Source organism: Talpa occidentalis, unplaced genomic scaffold, assembly GCF_014898055.3.
Source record: "Talpa occidentalis isolate TD23 unplaced genomic scaffold, MPIMG_talOcc4v2.1 talOcc4.2, whole genome shotgun sequence".
NCBI lineage: Eukaryota > Metazoa > Chordata > Mammalia > Eulipotyphla > Talpidae > Talpa > Talpa occidentalis.
In genome coordinates this window covers 129,998,651-130,011,621 of record NW_023602073.1, presented here as the reverse complement: position 1 = coordinate 130,011,621, position 12,971 = coordinate 129,998,651, and the positions used below count along the sequence as shown (strand labels likewise).

Sequence of the window (12,971 nt, the reverse complement as noted above, 5' to 3'; positions counted from 1 at the left end):
CCACCAAGCCTGACCAGATGCGAGGAAGGTGGTGTAGCTGCGGAGCTGTCTCCCATGGGAACATTAAAAGAAAACTGCTGACTGGTGTCCTTGGCAGAGACTGCATCTCATGCAGGTCTCCCAGAGTGCCCACGAATCCCACTACTGGAGTTGTACTCATGTGGGTGGAGGTGTTAGGTCTCTGGCAGTGTTGGGTTACAATGAAAAATCCCCCAAAGAGAAAGAACCCATTAAGCCACTCCCGGCTACAGACACTGTAGTATGTATTGCCGCTTGGTAATGGGGATGGTTAAAAAGGACATCAACTTTCAGATCCCAGATATTGGGACTTAAAAATTATATAATCTTCACAAATTATCAAGTTGTTGGAGATGTCGCCCAAATCCATATGCTACTCTGTGGGATTGTCTTGAGGATTAAATTAGTGATGGTGCAGTTAACCCATAACAGTCGCCATTTCCCTGTGAAGTAGAGGGGCAAATTATGATAGACGAAGGCAAAAGAGCAGAGTAGGGGTTCTTGCCTGGACCTGAAGCTCTGTAAGATGGGAACCTGCCTGTGGCCCAGTGACCCTGAAAGGGCAGTGGGATGGACATGGGGGAATAGGAACCAGGGAAGATAAAGCATCTAGGGTGGGAAAAGGATTAGGAACACAAATGTCAGTGGTTACAAGCCTCATACCAAAATGCCTGAGTGATGTACTTGTGTTAGAATTAATAGAATGGGAGTGATAATGTCAGTACTTCAATTAAAATAAAAGTACTGCACATATGGAAAGAATTTAATATGTGACAAAACTACTTGATATGATGTGTAATCCAGATATTAATTTAAATTCACTGATTTACAAAACATCTTTTGAGAGCTGGCCCCTTGCCAGGCACTGTTCTGAGCACAGGAACAGGGACGAGCATAATTGCCTGCTGCCCATCAGCTCCCATGCTGATGTGGGGAGACAGACAAAGCCACTAAGAAGTAATGATGGATGTTAAGAGAAAAATAAAGTAGGTAAAATACAGGGAGTGTTGATGGATGGTATTTTAGATAGGGTGGTCAGGGAAGCCCTTTCTGATAAGATAACATCTGCATTAAAAAGAAACGAACTTGGGCCTCCCCTGGCGGTGCAGCCTCTGCAGCACCGGTTCGATCCCCGGCCGCCAGAGCAAGGGTCCCACATGGTGCGACAGACCTGTCCTGCTGCGCCCGCTGCTCCCCTCAGCTGAGTATTTCGTCGGCCTGCCTGTTCTGTTCCTGCTCTGACTCTGGTGAATCCTCTCACCCTCCCGCGCTTCTGACTGCCCAGTGCTTGTATAAATAAATGAATAAATATTAAAAAAAAAAAGAAACAAACTTTATTCATTTCATTCAACACAGCTTTACTGAGTACCTACTATGTGTTTCTTGATTACTAATTATGTGTTAAGTACAGAAATGGGAACATAATAAGGAACGACAGGGTTAGATGAATAAATTCCCTTTCTATTATGGATCTTTCATTCTTATGACAGGGTGGGTGTGGGAAGAAAAAAAATACATAAATAAGCAATTAAAAGTATTTAAATAAGCAAGATAACTTCACATAGTTGATAAAATTACAATAGTTGATAAAATTGGGGAATATGATAGGAGAGTGTGGGGGATTGTGTAGGGGAAGTGGATGGCCAGTGGTTAAGGCAGAATTAAAATCTCCAGAGAAATTTTGAACACACACATGTAATAAAGATAACTTATTTATAACATCTAAGGTGTGTTTGCAATATTTAAGAAGACTAGGGAGGACTTTATCAGGAGACGTAGATGCTAAGTCTTGAGTGAAGTGTAGATGCCAAGCAGAAAAGGCAGGATGGGGAACATCAGGGTGAGGAAGGTCTAGACTGAAGGACATTTGAACATGGAGATAAGAGCAGAGGCACAGAGGATACAGGTTCAAGGAATGCAGGGGGTTAGGGTGAAGGGTCTCTGGAGCGAAGGGAGAACCAGAGGGGCAGTTAGGGTCCCTGTCCAGACATTTTTTGTGAACTAAGGGTGGATGAGACTGAAAACCCTGGCTCACTTGTGGAGGAGTTAGGGCTGGTCAGGGGTCACTGCTGCTGACTTTTAGAATGATCAGGAAGATCCAGGTGCAGAATTGAGAAGGGTCTGAATTAGGACAAGTAACTGCTGGAGGACTGGAGGAGAAGGGATAGATCTGAGAGATGCAGAAGAGTAGAATAAACAGAGCTTGATAACGAGTATGTGGGGCAAGCACTGCAAAGAGATGCGGTGAAAGAGCAGGGGAGGTGGGTACCGTGACCTGCACTTGGAGTCTATGAAAAATTCATGACCTGGATTAACAGGAGACCAATGAGTGTTGTTTTTCGAAGTAGTCATTTTGAATTTTGAATGGAACCTAATCTTTTGAGGATGAGCAGGCTGTAGTGTATCACGGTGTCAAATAATGTACACTTAAAACTTATCTAATGTTATATAAGTTTATATAAACCAAGTTTACCCCAACAATATTTACAGTAATATTCATTCAGTTAAAAATATATCCCCTTAAAACATTTTAATTTTAATTTCTATTTTGCGTAATCTGCCTTTAAAGTATCTAAATACTTTACCTCAGGCATATGATCTAATAATCCCTATGCTCAAGTCAATCTCTCTAAATTTATGGTTGTCTGACTTAGGTTCTTTAGATTTTTAGGGTCCTGGAGGCATCCCCTGGGAACAAAGAAAGCCTGTGGAGGTAGAATTCAGGGCCACCTCAGAGCTACGTCAACCACAGGGCCACCTCAGAGCTCCCTTATTTGGTCTAACCCTGGGTTTAAGTTTGAAATTTTGGAACTTCATTATGTCTGAAAGAGCTAATCTCACTACCAGTAAGGCAACGTTTTCTTAAGCATAAGTGCTTGGCTGCAGTTCTATGTGATAGGATGTCTGTTTTATCTGTTTCTATCTTAAAAAGTGTCCATTATGTCAGAGGAAATGTATTCTTGCACCGTATATCGTGCCTGATTGCTTTTAACTGCAGACAAGATTGCTTGAATTGCCATGTATTTCTGTTTCTTAATAAATGTATATCTCACCAGTTACATTCCATGTTTCTTTTTATAATGGAATCAGAATAAAATATCAGCAAGCAGACCAGTCACAGGGCCTGAGGTGCCCTTTTACCATCAGTCTCAAAGGGGTGAACAGGAAAGCTAGCCACAAAGTGGCTGAGAATTAACACAAGATGTTGTTTTTGAGTTTTCCAAATATTTTCCAACTCCCATTGTATGTTTTTGTGTTTTGTACTCAAAAACCCTTGCCAAAACCTCCCCCAATGGCATTCCTTCCTGGGTTCCTAAATTATTTGGACAGCAAACAAAACGTCTCATAGGTCATTAATCTCAAGGAGATATGTTTGCTAAATCTGAGAGTGCTAGCATGTAGAGTTTGTCATTTTCAGATTCACAAATTGATTTTTTACCAATAAGATGTTTGCTCACTACATTTATATTTGAGTTTTTGATTTGCATTTTTAGGATAGTGATCAGATACTCATAGTATATGTAAAATGAAAATCACGTTCTTTAGTAGGTTTAGAAGCTGACAAAAGAATGATTAAACAAGAGGACAGAAAGTAACCTTAAGTAGAAAGTAGGGATTTTCACATCATTACTTTCCCGATATATATTTACTGTCCATGGACTGCCTATTCTTTGGAAATGTCTTCTGCTTATACCCTTTTTGTTGAATACCATGAAATTTCAGTGTGCCTTTCCCCCCATGTAACGATCATTAAATTCTCTAGAAAATAGTGAGACAGTTTCCTTTTTTCTACCTATATTTATGGGCCCCTGTATTAAAATTGATCGTCATAAACCAACTGTGTTAAGTACTAGTCTCATTTATCTTTCTTTTAGTCCTGTGGTCGATGGAATGGCACACATATGGATACTTCTGAGGCCCCAGGGAAAGCAGAAACAGAGGTTGTTGATCTTTGCCATGGAGATTGATGTTTTAGTCGGTATCACTGTGGGGCACGTGGGAAATTTGCCTCTCCTACCCCTCAACTCTCACCTAACAATCAGCTCCCCAGTGACTGTAATCTGGACTCTTTCATTATTACAGCACAGGGACGTTAAGCTTTACTAACTCTGTGTTTAGAATGTCCCTAAAGAAAGACAATACAGTGTCAGAAAATAATAAATTCATATATTGACTCCTCCACCCATCTCTCAAATGTCCTTGTTAAATACTATTGTATTTGATTCAACATTGCCTGGGGATTGCAGGTGTCAACAGTCACTGCTGTCTCTCCAGAGTTTGCCTTTGAGATCTCAAGTGGTGAATACAAGAGGAAGATCCTTTCTAGAATGTCCCTTTCACATTTTATATTGTCTCACTGCATTTCAACATGAACAAAATAACCTGATGTTAGTTCTTTGACATGAAACCCTTTTATCCTGCAGACAGAAAAAGGGTGAGGGGAGGGAGGGGTACTTACAAGTGGGAACACTTAGCTGCTATTATTTAAAATTGATGTTCCTTGTTTTCTTTGTTGATTTTAAGCTTGAAATCTGTGTTGTGATTTTAAAGAGTAGGAAAAGCTTTAGAAAGAAAAAAATAAAACCTCTTTGCACACCCAAAGATCTAAACCCCCGTGGCATGTGCATATAAAAGCTATTGTAGTTTGTGTGCGGGCTCTTGATTACATGGCTATGATTTACTTAAACAAAATTTATGCAACATGAAAAACACTTGTCTGAAAATATGAATGACTCTGTTCTTCTTTTCATGTTGTAAGTTCATTGGTGCTGTGGAGATCCTGAAGGAAATGCTTCTCCTCCCTAGGTCTCCTTTCTGCCTTGTGTTTTGGTTGGCATTTCTAGGTCTTATCACTACATTTTCCAATTTACTCATGCTCGCTAAACTCCCAATTATCATTCTAGGAACAAAACTGGGACCAGTTCAGGAGATCTGTGTGAAATGACTCTCCCTGAATTTTGACATAAATTAATAGTGTCTGGATTTAAAGGTAATTGAACTAGAGTGTTAATGCAAGTATGCACTGCAGGCATGCCCTAGCAGAGGAAGGAATGGAAATTCTGGATCAAGGGGAAAAGAATAGCATGGGTAATAGGTTATTAACTCTCACCATGGCCCACTCCCTTAGTAATGTTTAACAGAGTTTTATTGATCTCAATTTCCATGGTTTGTACAAGGAAACAGAAGATTACTTTGTGGGCATCTCACCAATCCCTGCATACAGCATCTGCAAGTCAAAGATTTCATTAATAATAATTTTAAGGGGATTGTACAAGCCCCTATGGATCTGTCTTTTGCCAGCATGCTTCATCACAATATACCATTTGATTTATTAATAATTATGGGATATTAGTTCCAAAAGGGACCTAATTCCAATTCCAAAATGGAATTGGAACTCTGGCTGCAAATCGCTCAATAATAGAAATCCTTTCTTCAAGCAACTCACTGCAGGTGAGAGACACTCAACTGCGTCTTCTAAAAATGTGCCCGATGAGGCTATGTGTAGGGCCAGGAATGGACACAGAGCAGGTTTTCTGATCCAGTGGACTGGGTGAAGGAGGAGTCAGAGTCCTCAGTGGCTTTTGCAGGCTTTTACTGGGATTTACCGGGTACACAGAAGGCAGGGGTGCTGGAGGGCCGGGAGGCTGGCAGGCCTCCCAGCCCCCAGCAAGTCTTCACTCTATCTGGGCCCTCCGGTCTTCTCACTCTCTCTCTCTCATCTTCTGCTGCTGCTGGCTTCTCTCTGCTGCTGGCTTCTCTCTCGGCTTCTGCTGCCGTAGTCATCCCCGTGACGCCGCCCTTAAAAGTCCAGTCTCTCAGCCCGGGTGTACCCACTTTAGGTGCCCACTATCAGGCATGCATTCAGGGCCACAGGGTTCCCTCACTAATGGCGGGAGGGCAGAAAAGCCTGATACCTTTTACCTACCCTACACTATGTCAGAGACTTTGTATCAGAGACTAAATCATTCAGTGAGACACACAGAGTCAGCACAGGCAGGGTAAGGTCTCAGGTAGCCCAATTCATAGACCAACATCTACCCCAATGTCACATTACATACTCACTTAGAAATTGGTTTTCCACTATATCCTGGAAGTTAGGTAGGATTAGCAGGTCATGATTTTTTTTTTAAGATTTATTTATTTATGCACACAAGAACTGGGGTACAGGCCAGAGGTATGTGGGGTGGTGGTGAGAGGATTCACCAGAGAAAGAATGGGGGACAGAACAGGTGGATTGACTGAAATACACTGCTGAGGGGAGCAGCGGGGGAGTCAGGAGAGGTCTGCAGTGCCATGTGGGTAGCTCCCTGGCTGGGATCAAACTCGTGCTGCAGTGGCTGAGGATAACTTCATGGGTTGCGTCTTATCCCCTTTTGCCACCAGGGAGGTCCAGCAGATCATGATTTGCTAGGATACCTGATTCGCTCTGGCCCTGTCTGCCTGCATGCTCACCTTAGTTCCAAAAGGGACTGCAGATAGGAAGTGGGAGGGCCTGATCAGTGGTAGAGCCAGAGGCAAGTTTTCTGAATCCTTTTGCACAAACTCTTACACTAAGTGTATGTGGGATCTTTCATCAATGGAATTGGAACTCTGAATGCAAATGCACAAAGAAGACCCCAGGTGTGCACCAGGGATCAGTCTGGGGGCTTTCCCCAGCTCTATCCTCCAGCATCTAGCTGGGATCTCTGGTTTCTAGCCTTTTGTCTGGGATATTTCAAGATTACATTTACATCTTGCCCCTATCAGGTAGTGTTTTTATGTGGATTGCTTGCTTGGTGATCAGCCTGGTCCTAGTCATCCTCAAATCCAGTACTAACTCCAAATACTAAATCACTCTTGGCTTTATCTGTCCTGTATCCAGAGTTTATCTACAAAGGATGCTTAGATATTCAACAGCCAAATCCCCAGTTGTGTGTTTTTATTGTAATTTACCACCTGAGACTCTAGCTGTGGCTGTGGCCGGAATATTGTCTCTGGGCTGCTGTGACTTTCCTTGCCTGGAGTCTAGTCTACTTTCAACCCTGGCTAACTTCCTCACGTTGCTCAGAGTTCAAGTTCAAGAGAACACCGGTTGTGATCTCCACCTTCTTATGCTTGATAGCAGCCACTGCTACCCAGAGATGGGGAGGGAGTTCATGCTGTAAGGGGCTTACCAGCACCTTCCCAGAACCTTCCACTGCTACCTGGGACCACAAAATGTTATGGATCAACTGGCAAGAGATGGCCAGCAATGCCAGCCATAGGTCTCACCAGGTGCATCATGGGATGCATCACCGTGCACGGAACCTTGAAATCAAAAATGAATGCAAACTGAAATCACAAGTAGAGTCCCAAGAAGACCCCTGAAAACTTTGGGGAGGGAGTGGGCCAAGGCTCTGAATGTCCCAGTTTTTCCAATGTTCACATCATGAGAATAAAAGTCCTTTCGGCCCCGTTTGCTTTGCTCTTTATAGGCAGGGTGTCTCCCTGTTCCTTCTCCTTGTGCAATGGGGGTTTTCTTGCTGCCTGTGAGTCCTTCTGACACTTACAGTAGAGACACATCGCCATACTGGGGGTGATGTGTAGGGGTCCTAGGCTAGTAGGGGTCCTCTTCTGTGCCTCAGTGCTCAGGATCTCCCATCTCAATGGCTCCTACTTTGATCACATTGCGTTTCTCAGCCTGAGGAAGAGGTGTGTCCCATGACCCTGCTGGCCTTGGGTGTGTCCCATGCCTTGGGTGGCATCATGGACCAGTCTGGTCAATCTGATGCTTTCTACTGTGTGGTATGTGCAGACGCCTTTACCTCCTGCTTGAGGAAACCTGTGGGCTGTGATCAGATTATGTCACACTGATATGTCGAGCTGCCCATGCTCCGCCCTCATCTCTCCAATGGCCCTGATAACTCATGGACATTCACACCCTCATGCTCTGTCTTCAGTCAGCTTCCATCCTTGCTGAAGCTGTCATGTCAGGGATAGCATCAGGTAAGTCTTTCACAGGAAGACATTTCCAGGTGTGGAGGAAGAAAAATTGACCCACTGTCTGGAGCGCCATTGTGAAATCACGCTGCTTGGGTCTGGCTTTCTGCTAAGTGGATACACTCTTCTGGGTCCGGTATTCATACACCCCCAACCCCACCCCAAATAGTGGATACCAGCTCCTGCCGGAGCGGGGGGGTCATTAGCTTCTGCATTTCACAGAATCAGTGTGCTCTTGTCAGGTTACTTGTCTTGACTTTCTCAAATACCTAATGTTTGGCATATGACATCATGGTCTGAAGGACCCTGGTCTGAAGGACCCAGTGTGCTCTTGTCAGGTTACTTGTCTTGACTTTCTCAAATACCTAATGTTTGGCATATGACATCATGGTCTGAAGGACCCATGGTCTGAAGGTGCTCCCTGGTCCCAAGGACCCTTGGGAGCACCTTCCTAACATTTCATAAATTTGGTTCACAGAGTCTCTAGCCATTGTTGCAGCTGTTGACAAACTTTTTTCTGGAGTTGCAAGAGTTAGAAAGATTTTTCTATAGAGTCAGATAATAAATATTTTAGGCTTCATGGGCCATACTTTTCATTTCTAAGCTATTTAATAATGGCATTGTAGAGCAAAAGTTGTCACAGTGATATGTACACGGATGTGCTGCTGTATTCCTGTAAAATGGATTTGCAGAGTGGTGAGCCAGAGGGAACAGACACTTGAGATATCATGCTACTCCTGACAACTGTGCTTGGCTAGTTTAGGGAGCCACATTTCATAAAGTTAAGCAAATCTTAAGATGGCAGATAGAAAGAACTAGCTGTTCTAGAAAGCCAGTCCTGCCTGGGTCAGTCAAAGACATCCAATCATTTGTGGAATTCATCCCGTTGTGAGTTTTGAGGACCCCTGGCTTCCTTTTCATCTTTTCCCTTAATATCTGTTTAGGCACCAGTTCCCTAGGGTGGCTGTTAGTGATTTAGACTCTAGGTCAGGCTCTTTTTCCTGTATGTCACTTGTCAGTTACACAAGAGCAGGATTTTGACCATTTCCCTAGCACAGTGCTGGGTTTATGGTAAGTGTCCATTCACATTTTTATTTTTATTTTTTTACAGTGGTTCAGTTAGACTCACTCCCCATACAGGCTTATTGCAGAAGGTGGCCCAATGGACATGAACAATTCTACTTAGTGCCACTGAAATTGGAGACTCTGCCCTGTAGTGTGTTAGCATCTAGGACCAGTACTCTTAACAGACACAAGAACCTCACTCCATTCAGTCCCACCCTCTTTTTAGAGTGTCTAGAAATTTCATATATTTGCTAAGCTGTGAAAATCACAGAGAATTGAAAATCACAGAAGGCCATGTTTGTAGAAGAAATTCTCCAGCTGAGGCTTCTTTGGTCATCTGGCTTTGATTACAGCTGACAGTGGTGGGCCAACATGGCCAAAGGCTGATTCTATGTGATCCAGGCTTCTGAGCACTCCAGGCTTCTGAGGCAGTCCTTAGAGGGGCCAACTGCCAAGGGAGCTGACTCTATAGAAGTGGGAAACTGGGGAGGGTGCCCAGTGCAGCTCATTCCCACGATTTTGTGGCTTGACAATCACCTTTTTTGCTGGGAGGAGAATTTAAAAATGACATACTGAAATCTACGATTTGACTTTCAAGGAGGAGTTGTGTAATCCAGTTATCCTTTGTGGTTTGGCAGTTTCAGATGCAGGACAGACCATTTATTTGTTCCTTGTCTCATTGGCTATTCACTTGATGAATGGGAATGTCAGCCTCAGATATAAAATGCTATGGTTAAAGGCACAGGTCAGTGCACTATAGCATATGATATTAGCTCTGAGCTCAATGTGAAATATCTGACATTCATTTGGAAAGAAATGTCAGCTCAGACATATCTCGTATTATTAATTCAAAGGCATAGAAAATGTAGGAATGCTCTGTGAGACAAGACACGTGAATGAACATAATTAATGAAACAGCAGGCATAGTGAGGTTGTCTTTTGAATCAAGATTTTACTAGATAGATTCTCTACTTGTATAAGCCAAGCAGAGATAAAAAACACTGGCCCAATTTCATAAAGAGAAAGTTCTTGAAAAAAAAAAATTGGCCTCTTGACTACCAAGTTAGAGTTGGTTGCCTAGACTGTCTTTTAATGGCATCTATTAGTATACAATCTTTTCCTCTGACATCAATGGAAATGTCTTTACAAAACCAATGGAAAGACTTTTCTAGAAATCTACATATAGCTATACTTTCCTGATACCTATGGTTCCTTTTATTTCTCCTTCCTTCCTTAGTCTGTGGTGTTTTACATTTCTTTATTCTTTTTTATTACATCTTTCAGTCTGAAAATTTTCTGACCATTTTCTTATGAGTGGTTTTAAATATAAAGCCTATCAAATTATTTTTCTCATTTATGAAGCAGGCCCATGATTAAAAAGGATAACTGTGAATATTTAAATGGACTTGGAGAGGTTTTATAGTGGAACAAAATTGGAGGAAAACCCAGAAAGTTTCTAATGTAAAATTATTTTGCTGATTTAATCATTTTTTCATAGACTTCTCTAGCTCTTTATTATAAAGACATAGATTGGGAGCCAAGAGCTCTGAGTTCTTGCCCCAGCACTGACATGTAGTTCATGCTCAGGGTCTTGGTTTTAATAGTTGTAAAGAGAGAGTGCAATTTCATGAAGAAAGTAAGTGCAAAATGACTGGAATGAATAAAGGTCTTTATTTCCTAGAGATCTCAAAACTCATCTTTTTTTCTATAGCATATAATATGATAGTATCTCACTGGATATAAAGTCTAATTTTCTGGGATTGCATCTAAACATCTTTGTATTTTAATTCTAAACTGCCTTTCCACATCACTTCCCATTCATCTGCTTGTGTGTGTGTGTGTGTGCGCGTGCGTGTGTGTGATATGTGTTGTGTTTGTGTAGTGTAGGGTGTGTATGTGTGTATGTGGTATGTATGTGTGTGTGTGTGAATGCAGTGGACTATTGCTGGCCCCTTATCATACCATCTCATGCCTGTATTTGCCTGACTTTGGACCTTTGCTTTTGCTATCCCCTTGCTTAGCATGCCACCCCTGTCTCTCCTTCAGAGACCAAAAGGCCTACCTGTCTTCAAAATTCAAGTCCATTATTTTCTCCTTTGTGCATTTTTTCTAACCTGAGCAGATTTTTCCCTTTCTCTTTACCTTACTTAAAATGGAGCATTTATCAAGAACAATTATTTGTTGATGTATTTTGTTTTCTACCTCCCAAATGAGGACAAGGGACAGGTCTTGGTGTCTGGAACATAATCAGAAGCTGAATGGTTGAGAACATGGAAAAATGAATAAATACATGTGCTTGTCTGAAACTAATCCACACACTTGTTCACAGACCTATCCTGGGCAATACCCAGAATTATTATTTTTTTAAAAAATATGCATACAAGAGGTGTGGGGGTGAGAGGATTCACCAGAGACAGAGTGGGGAGCAGAACAGGCAGAAGGACTGAAATACACTGCTGAGGGGAGCAGCGGGCAAGTCAGGAGAGGTCTGCTGTGCCATGTAGGTCACCCGGGTCGGGGATGGAACTCATGCTGCAGTGACTGTGGATAGCTTCATAATCTGAGACTTAACCCATTGTACCACCAGGGAGGACCTCCCAGAATTATTATTATTATTTTTTAAAGATTTATTTATTTATTTATACGAGCACTGGATACAGTCAGAAGCGTGGGAGGGTGAGAGAATTCACCAGAGCCAGAGCGGAGAACAGAACAGGGAGACCGATGAAATACACCGCTGAGGGGAGCAGTGGGCGGCCGGAGAGGTCTGTGCGCCATGCAGGACCCTCACCCAGTGGCTGGGAATCGAACCATCGCGGCAGAGGCTGCGGGCAGATTCCCAACCCAGAGCTCAACCGCTGCGCCACCGGGGAGGCCCCCAGAATTATTTTAAAAGCAATAAAATTACCACAATCTGTTGGTAGAAGAGGAAAAGTGTTATATCAGCATAGCTGATGTAAAGCACTTCTGGATCTTCATCAGAAAGAATGATATTTCTTTATTTAAATACATCTATTGGCCAAAGGTCTAAAATTATGTATGGTTAAGAGTGTTATTTTGCTAAAAGCTTGATCCAAGAGACACTCCAAAGACGAGACCCTCGGAGGGCTTGGTCCCTAGGCCAGCTGATTCCTGATGCTGTTTCAACGTTTGGCACAAGAAACAGCTAAAAATTGCCAGTGGCCGAAGGAATTATTGGAAGTTGTCCTGTGTGGAAATGATGGATTGTGGAAAACTTGGAAAAAGGGAAAACAGTCCAGAAATAGTGTTCTGGGCAATTGGAGATAGCAGACAGAAGAATGAAATGGTTTTCATCACCTTTTGCATGAGTTGAATCACAGCTCATCTAAAAAGCTGAAAAATTACCACTAGGTGACACTGTTTCCTCGTTAGGCAAATGGGGCCTGTCACCTGGCGGCCCCACACCCAGAGGCCGGAGCCTGGCCTGGGGCCTGGGATCTGGTTTCAGCTCTGCCCCTCCCTGGAATGATGCCTGGTAGGAACAGAGCTCTGAGTATCCCTGGGATTCCTCCTTTATAAAACAAAGAAATCCTGAGCTGGATTACTTTTTTAGGTTTTTATTTTGTTAATTTAAACCTTAAAGATGTCTTATATGTAAACATACTCTATACAAACATTGATTTTTCTTCAACCGAATCTTGTTTAGATAAGTAAACTCTTCGAAAGCCACAGAGAAGAAGCAAGTGCACAACACAAACTGCATACATTGGTAGCCTTCTTGGGCCTACGCAAGATTTCTCATGTTAAATCATATTTATGTACTCAAAGAGTTGAAGAAGTAGAAAGAATCTTAGAAGTTGTATAGTCTATCCTGTGCTTCTTTTTTTTAGATTTATTTATTTATGCATACAAGAGCTGGGGTACAGGCCAGAGATGGGGAGGGGGTGAGCAGATTCATTAGAGTGGGA

The 12,971-nt window shown here is 42.5% G+C and overlaps 1 long non-coding RNA gene across 1 annotated transcript in view; it reads left to right on the top strand.

Moving 5' to 3' along the window:
* The first annotated feature begins 5,449 nt into the window (after positions 1 to 5,449).
* The window catches only part of LOC129146243 (uncharacterized), a 211,531-nt gene continuing 204,009 nt past the window's right edge, over positions 5,450 to 12,971 (top strand). Inside the window, exon 1 of the long non-coding RNA XR_008552783.1 lies at positions 5,450 to 5,469. This is a non-coding gene — a long non-coding RNA (uncharacterized LOC129146243). The remainder of the gene's footprint in view (positions 5,470 to 12,971) is intronic.